The following is an 8,759-nucleotide window of genomic DNA, read 5'->3' as shown; positions in this document are numbered from 1 at the left end:
TCCGATCCTCTATCCTATCCTCGGTCCGATCCAATCCTCTATCCTATCCTATCCTCAATACTATCCTATCCTCTATCGTATCCAATCCTCTATCCTATCCTCTATCTTATCCTATCCTATCGTATCCTCTATCCTACCCTATCCTCTATCCTATCCTATCCTCTATCGTGTCCTATCCTCTATCGTATTATATCCTCTATCCTATCCAATCCTCTATCCCATCCACTATCCCGACCTATCCGCTATCCTATCCTATCATCTATCCTATCCTATCCTCTATCCTATCCTATCCTCTACCCTGTCCTATACTCTATCCTATCCTATCCTGTATCCTATCCAATCCCCTATCCTATCCTCTAACGTCTCCACTCCGCTATCCTATCCAATAACATATCCTACCCTCTATCGTATCCTACCCGATCCTCTATCCTATCCTCGGTCCGATCCAATCCTGTATCCTATCCTATCCTCTATCCTATCCTATCCTCTATCCTATCCTATCCTCTATCCTATCCTATCCTCTATCCTATCCTATCCTCTTTCCTATACAATCCCCTATCCTATCCTCTATCCTATCCAATCCCCTATCCTATCCTCTATCCTATCCTATCCTCTATAATATCGTATCCTCCATCCTATCCTATCCACTATCCTATCCAATCCCCTATCTTATCCTCTATCTTATCCTATCCTATCCAATCCTCTATCATATCCTCTATCTTATCCTATCCTATCCAATCCTCTAACCTATCCTCTATCCTATCGTATCCTCTATCCTACCCTATCCTCTATCCTATCCTATCCTCTATCGTGTCCTATCCTCTATCGTATTATATCCTCTATCCTATCCAATCCTCTATCCCATCCTCTATCCCGACCTATCCTCTATCCTATCCTATCCTCTATCCTATCCTAACCTCTATCCTATCCTATCCTCTATCCTATCCTATCCTCTATCCTATCCTTTCCACTACCCTATACTTTCCTCTATCCTATTATATCCTATATAAGATCGTATCCTCTATCCTATCCCGTCCTCTATCCTATAATATCATCTATCCTATCATATCCTGTATTATATCCTATCCTCTATAATATCCGAGCCTCTAGCCTATCCTATCCTCAATCCTATCCTATCCTCTATCCTATCCAATCCCCTATCCTATCCTATCCTCTATCGTGTCCTATCCTCTATCGTATTATATCCTCTATCCTATCCAATCCTCTATCCCATCCACTATCCCGACCTATCCTCTATCCTATCCTATCCTCTATCCTATCCTATCCTCTACCCTGTCCTATACTCTATCCTATCCTATCCTGTATCCTATCCAATCCCCTATCCTATCCTCTAACGTCTCCACTCCGCTATTATATCCAATAACATATCCTACCCTCTATCGTATCCTACCCGATCCTCTATCCTATCCTCGGTCCGATCCAATCCTGTATCCTATCCTATCCTCTATCCTATCCTATCCTCTATCCTATCCTATCCTCTATCCTATCCAATCCCCTATCCTATCCTCTATCCTATCCTATCCTCTATAATATCGTATCCTCCATCCTATCCTATCCACTATCCTATCCAATCCCCTATCTTATCCTCTATCCTATCCTATCCTCTATCCTATCCTAACCTCTATCCTATCCTATCCTCTATCCTATCCTATCCTCTATCCTATCCTTTCCACTACCCTATACTTTCCTCTATCCTATTATATCCTCCATAAGATCGTATCCTCTATCCTATCCCGTCCTCTATCCTATCATATCCTGTATTATATCCTATCCTCTATAATATCCGAGCCTCTAGCCTATCCTATCCTCAATCCTATCCTATCCTCTATCCTATCCAATCCCCTATCCTATCCTCTATCCTATCCAATCCTCTATCCTGTCCTCTATCCTATCCTCTATCCTATCCGCTATCCTGCCCTGTCCTGTATCCTATCCAATCCTATATCCTATCCTATCCGCTATCCTATCCTATCCTCTTTCCTAGCCTCTATCCTATTCTCTATCCAATCCTATCCTCTTTCGCCTCCTATCCTCTATCCTATCCTATCCTATCCTCAACCCTATCCTATCCTCATTCGTATCCTATACTCCATCCTAACCTATCCGCTATCCTATCCTATCTTCTATTCTATAATATCCTCTATCCTATCCAATCCTCTATCCTATCCTCTATCCTATCCTCTATCCTATCCTCTATCCTATCCTCTATCCTATCCTCTATCCTATCCTCTATCCTATCCTATCTTATCCTCTATCCTGTCCTATCCTCTATCCTATCCTATCCTCTATCCTATCCTATCCTCTATCCTATCCTATCCTCTATCCTATCCAATCCTCTATCCTATCCTATCCTCAATCCTATCCTATCCTCTATCCTATCCAATCCCCTATCATATCGTCTATCGTATCCTATCCTCTATCATATCCAATCCTATATCCTATCCTCTATCCTATCCTATCCTATCCTATCCTCTATCCTATCCTATCCTATCCTCAACCCTATCCTATCCTCATTCGTATCCTATACTCCATCCTAACCTATCCGCTATCCTATCCTATCCTATCCTCTATCCTATCCTATCCTCTATCCTACCCTATCCTCTATCCTATCCTATCATCTATCGTATTATATCCTCTATCCTATCCGATCCTCTATCCTATCTTCGGTCCGATCCAATCCTCTATCCTATCCTATCCTCAATACTATCCTATCCTCTATCGTATGCAATCCTCTATCCTATCCTCTATCTTATCCTATCCTATCCAATCCTCTATCCTATCCTCTATCCTATCCTCTATCCTATCGTATCCTCTATCATACCCTATCCTCAATCCTATCCTATCCTCTATAATATCCAATCCCCTATCCTATCGTCTATAGTATCCTATCCTCTATCATATCCAATCCTATATCCTATTCTCTATCATATCCAATCCTATATCCTATCCTCTATCCTATCCTAGCCTATCCTCTATCCTATCCTATCCTCTATCCTATCCTATCCTCTATCCTATCCTATCCTCTATCCTATCCTATCCTCTACCCTATCCTATCCTCTATCCTATCCTATCCTCTATCCTATCGTATCCTCTATCCTATCATCTATCCTATCCTATCCTATCCTCTATCCTATCCTATCCTATCCTCTATCCTATCCTATCCTCAATCCTATCCTATCCTCTATCCTATCCTCTATCCTATCCTATCCTCTATCCTATCCTATCCTCTATCCTATCATATCCTCTATCGTATCCTATCCTCTATCCTATCCTATCCTCTATCCCATCCTACCCTCTATCCTATCCTATCCTCTTTCCTATCCTATCCTATATCCTATCCTATCCGCTATCCTATCCTACCCTCTATCCTATAATATCCCCTACCCTATCCAATCCTCTAACCAATCCTCTATCCTATCCTCTATCCTATCCTATCCTCTATCCTATCCAATCCCCTATCCTATCCTACCCTCTATCCTATAATATCCCCTATAATATCCAGTCCTCTATCCTATCCTCTATCCTATCCTCTATCCTCTATCCTACCCTCTATCCTATCCTATCCTCTTTCCTATCCTATCCTATATCCTATCCTATCCGCTATCCTATCCTACCCTCTATCCTATAATATCCCCTATCCTATCCAATCCTCTATCCTATCCTCTATCCTATCCTCTATCCTATCCTCTATCCTCTATCCTATCCTCTATCCTATCCTATCCTCTATCCTATCCTATCCTCTATCCTATCCTATCCTCTATCCTATCCTATCCTCTATCCTAGTCAATCCTCTATCCTATCCTATTCTCTATCCTATCCAATCCCCTATCCTATCCGCTATCGTCTGCTCTATCCTATCCTGAATCATATCGTATTCTCTATCGTCTGCTCTATCCTAGCCTATCCTCTATCCTATCCTATTCTCTATCCTATCGTCTATCCTATCCTATCCTCTGTCATATCCTATCCTCTATCCAGTCCAATCCCCTATCCTATCCGCTATCGTCTGCTCTATCCTATCCAATCCCATATCCTATCCTCTATCCATTCCTATCCTCTATCCTATCCTGTCCTCTATCCTATCCTATTCCCTATCATATCCTATCCTCTATCCTATCCTATCCTCTATCCTATCCTCTATCCTATCCTATCCTATCCTCTATCCTATCCTATCCACTATCCTATCCTAGCCTCAATCCTATCCTATCCTCTATCCTATCCAATCCCCCATCCTATCCTCTATCCTATACTTTCCACTGCCCTATACTTTCCTCTATTATATTCTATCCTCCATAAGATCGTATCCTCTATCCTATCCCGTCCTCTATCCTATAATATCATCTATCCTATCATATCTTGTATTATATCCTATCCTCTATAATTTCCGAGCCTCTAACCTATCCTATCCTCAATCCTATCCTATAATCTATCCTCTATCCTATCCTACCCTCTTTCCTATCCTATCATCTATCCTATCCTATCCTCTATCCTATCCTCTCCTCTATCCTATCCTATCCTCTATCCTATCCTATAATCTATCGTCTATCCTATCCTACCCTCTATCCTATCCTATCCTCTATCCGATCCTCTGTCCTATCCTATCCTCTATCCTATCCTCTATCCTATCCTATCCTATCCAATATCCTATCCTATCCTATCCTCTATCCTATCCTATCCTATCCTCTATCCTATCCTATCCTTTATCCTATCCTATCCTCTATTCTATCCTATCCTCTATCCTATACTATCCTCTATCCTATCCTATCCTCTATCCTATTCTATCCTCTATCCGATCCTCTATCCAATCCTATCCTTTATCCTATCCTATCCTCTATCCTACTCTATCCTCTATCCTATCCTATCCTCTATCCTATCCTATCCTCTATCCGATCCTCTATCCTATCCTATCCTCTATCCGATCCTCTATCCTATCCTATCCTCTATCCTATCCTATCCTCTATCCTATCCTATCCTTTATCCCATCGCGTCCTCTATCCTATCCTATCCTCTATCCTATACTATCCTCTACCTTATCCTATCCTCTATCCTATCCAATTACCTATCCTATCCTCTATCCTATCCTTTCCTCTATCCTATCCTATCCTCTATCCGATCCTCTATCCTATCCTCTATCCTATCCTATCCTGTATCCTATCCTATCCTATCCTCTACCTTATCCTATACTCTATCCTATCCTATCCTCTATCCTATCCTCTATCCTCTCCTATCCTCTATCCTATCCTATCCTCTATCCTATCCTATCCTCTATCCTATCCTATCCTCTATCCCATCCTATCCTCTATCCTTTCCTATCCTCTATCCTATCCTATCCTCTATCCTATCCTATCCTCTATCCTATCCTCTATCCTATCCTCTATCCTATCCTATCCTCTATCCTATCCTATTCTCTATCCTATTCTATCATCTATCCTATTCTATCCTCTATCCTATCCTATCCTCTATCCTATCCTATCCTTTATCCTATCCTATCCTCTATCCTATCCTATCCTCTATCCTATACTATCCTCTAACTTATCCTATCCTCTATCGTATCCACTTACCTATCCTATCCTCTATCCTATCCTTTCCTCTATCCTATCCTATCCTCTATCCGATCCTCTATCGTATCCTCTATCCTATCCTCTATCCTATCCTATCCGATCCTCTATCCTATCCTCTATCCTATACTATCCTCTACCATATCCTATCCTCTATCCTATCCAATTACCTATCCTATCCTCGATCCTATCCTATCCTCCATCCTATCCTATCCTCTATCAGATCCTCTATCCTATACTAGCCTCTACCTTATCCTCTCCCCTATCCTATCCAATAACCTATCCGATCCTCTATCCTATCCTCTATCCTATACTATCCTCTACCTTATCCTATCCTCTATCCTATCCAATTACCTATCCTATCCTCGATCCTATCCTATCCTCCATCCTATCCTATCCTCTATCAGATCCTCTATCCTATACTAGCCTCTACCTTATCCTCTCCCCTATCCTATCCAATTACCTACCCGATCCTCTATCCTATCCTATCCTCTATCCGATCGTATCCTCTATCCGATCCTCTATCCTATCCTATCCTCTATCCGATCCTCTATCCTATCCTATCCTCTATCCAATCCTATCCTCTATCCTATCTATCCTCTATCCTATCCTATCCTCTATCCTATCCTATCCTCTATCCTATCCTCTCCTCTATCCCATCCTATCCTCTATCCTATCCTATCCTCTATCCTATCCTCTATCCTATCCTCTATCCTATCCTTTCCTATCCTCTATCCTATCCTATCCTATCCTCTATCCCAACCTATCCGTTATCCTATCCTATCCTCTATTCGATCCTATCCTCTATCCTATACTATCCTCTTTCCTATCCTATCCTCTATCCTATCCTATTCTCTATCCTAGCCTCAATCCTATCCTATCCTCTATCCTATCCTATCCTCTATCCTATCCTGTCTTCTATAATATTCTATACTCTATCCTATCCTATCCGCTATCCTACCCTATCCTCTATCCTATCCAATCCTATATCCTATACTCTATCCTATCCTATCCTGTATCCTATCCTACCGTCTATCCTATCCTATCCTCTATCCTATCCTATCCTCTATCCTATCCTATTCTCTATCCTATCCTCTATCCTGTCCTATCCTCTATACTATCCCATCCTCTATCCTATCCTATCCGCTATCCAACCCTATCCTCTATGGTATCCTATCCTCTATCCTATGCAATACTATATCCTACCCTCTATCCTATCCTATCCTCAATACTATCCTATCCTCTATCGTATCCTATCCTCTATCCTATCCAATCCTACATCCTATCCTATCCGCTATCCTATCCTATCATCTATCCTATAATATCCTCTATCCTATCCTATCCTCTATCCTATCCTCTATCCTATTCTCTATCCAATCCTATCCTCTTTCGCCTCCTATCCTCTATCCTATCCAATCCCCTATCCTATCCTCTATCCTATCCTTTCCACTACCCTATACTTTACTCTATCCTATCCTATCCTCCATAAGATCGTATCCTCTATCCTATCCCGTCCTCTATCCTATAATATCATCTATCCTATCATATCCTGTATTATATCCTATCCTCTATAATATCCGAGCCTCTAACCTATCCTATCCTCAATCCTATCCTATCCTCTATCCTATCCAATCCCCTATCCTATCCTATCCTCTATCCTATCCTATCCTCAAGCCTATCCCATCCTCAATTCTATCCTATCCTCTTTCCTATCCTATCCTCTATCCTATCCTATCCTCTATCCTATCCTATCCTCTATCCTATCCTATCCTCTATCCTATCCTCTATCCTATACTATCCTCTACCATATCCTATCCTCTATCCTATCCAATTACCTATCCCATCCTCGATCCTATCCTATCCTCCATCCTATCCTATCCTCTATCAGATCCTCTATCCTATACTAGCCTCTACCTTATCCTCTCCCCTATCCTATCCAATTACCTATCCGATCCTCTATCCTATCCTATCCTCTATCCGATCGTATCCTCTATCAGATCCTCTATCCTATCCTATCATCTATCCTATCCTCTATCGTATCCTATCCTATCCTCTTTCCTATCCTATCCTCTATCCTATCCTATCCTCTATCCTATCCTCTATACCATCCTCTATCCTATCCTATCCTCTATCCGATCCTGTATCTTGTCCTATCCTCTATAATATCGTTTACTCTATCATATCCTATCCTCTATCCTATAATATCATCTATCCTATCCTATCCTCTATCCTATCCTATCTTTTATCCTATCCTATCCTCTATCCTAACCTATCCTCTATCCTATACTATCCTCTAACTTATCATATCCTCTATCCTATCCAATTACCTATCCTATCCTCTAACCTATCCTTTCCTCTATCCTATCCTATCCTCTATCCGATCCTCTATCCTATCCTCTATCCTATCCTATCCGGTCCTCTATCCTATCCTCTATCCTATACTATCCTCTACCTTATCCTATCCTCTATCCTATCCTATCCGGTCCTCTATCCTATCCTCTATCCTATACTATCCTCTACCTTATCCAATCCTCTATCCTATCCAATTACCTATCCTATCCTCGATCCTATCCTATCCTCCATCCTATCCTATCCTCTATCAGATCCTCTATCCTATACTAGCCTCTACCTTATCCTCTCCCCTATCCTATCCAATTACCTATCCGATGCCTTATCCTATCCTATCCTCTATCCGATCGTATCCTCTATCAGATCCTCTATCCTATCCTATCATCTATCCTATCCTCTATCGTATCCTATCCTATCCTCTTTCCTATCCTATCCTCTATCCTATCCTATCCTCTATCCTATCCTCTATACCATCCTCTATCCTATCCTATCCTCTATCCGATCCTCTATCCTATCCTATCCTCTATAATATCGTTTACTCTATCATATCCTATCCTCTATCCTATAATATCATCTATCCTATTCTATCCTCTATCCTATCCTATCCTCTATCCTATCGTATCCTCTATCCTATCCTCTCCTCTATCCTATCCTATCCTCTATCCTATCCTATAGTCTATCCTCTATCCTATCCTACCCTCTTTCCTATCCTATCATCTATCCTATCCTATCCTCTATCCTATCCTATCCTCTATCCTATACTATCCTCTACCTTATCCTATCCTCTATCCTATCCAATTACCTATCCTATCCTCTATCCTATCCTTTCCT

The sequence above is a fragment of the Halictus rubicundus genome, unplaced genomic scaffold (genome assembly GCF_050948215.1).
Source record: "Halictus rubicundus isolate RS-2024b unplaced genomic scaffold, iyHalRubi1_principal scaffold0050, whole genome shotgun sequence".
NCBI classification, from domain to species: domain Eukaryota; kingdom Metazoa; phylum Arthropoda; class Insecta; order Hymenoptera; family Halictidae; genus Halictus; species Halictus rubicundus.
Note: the sequence above shows the minus strand (reverse complement) of the source record.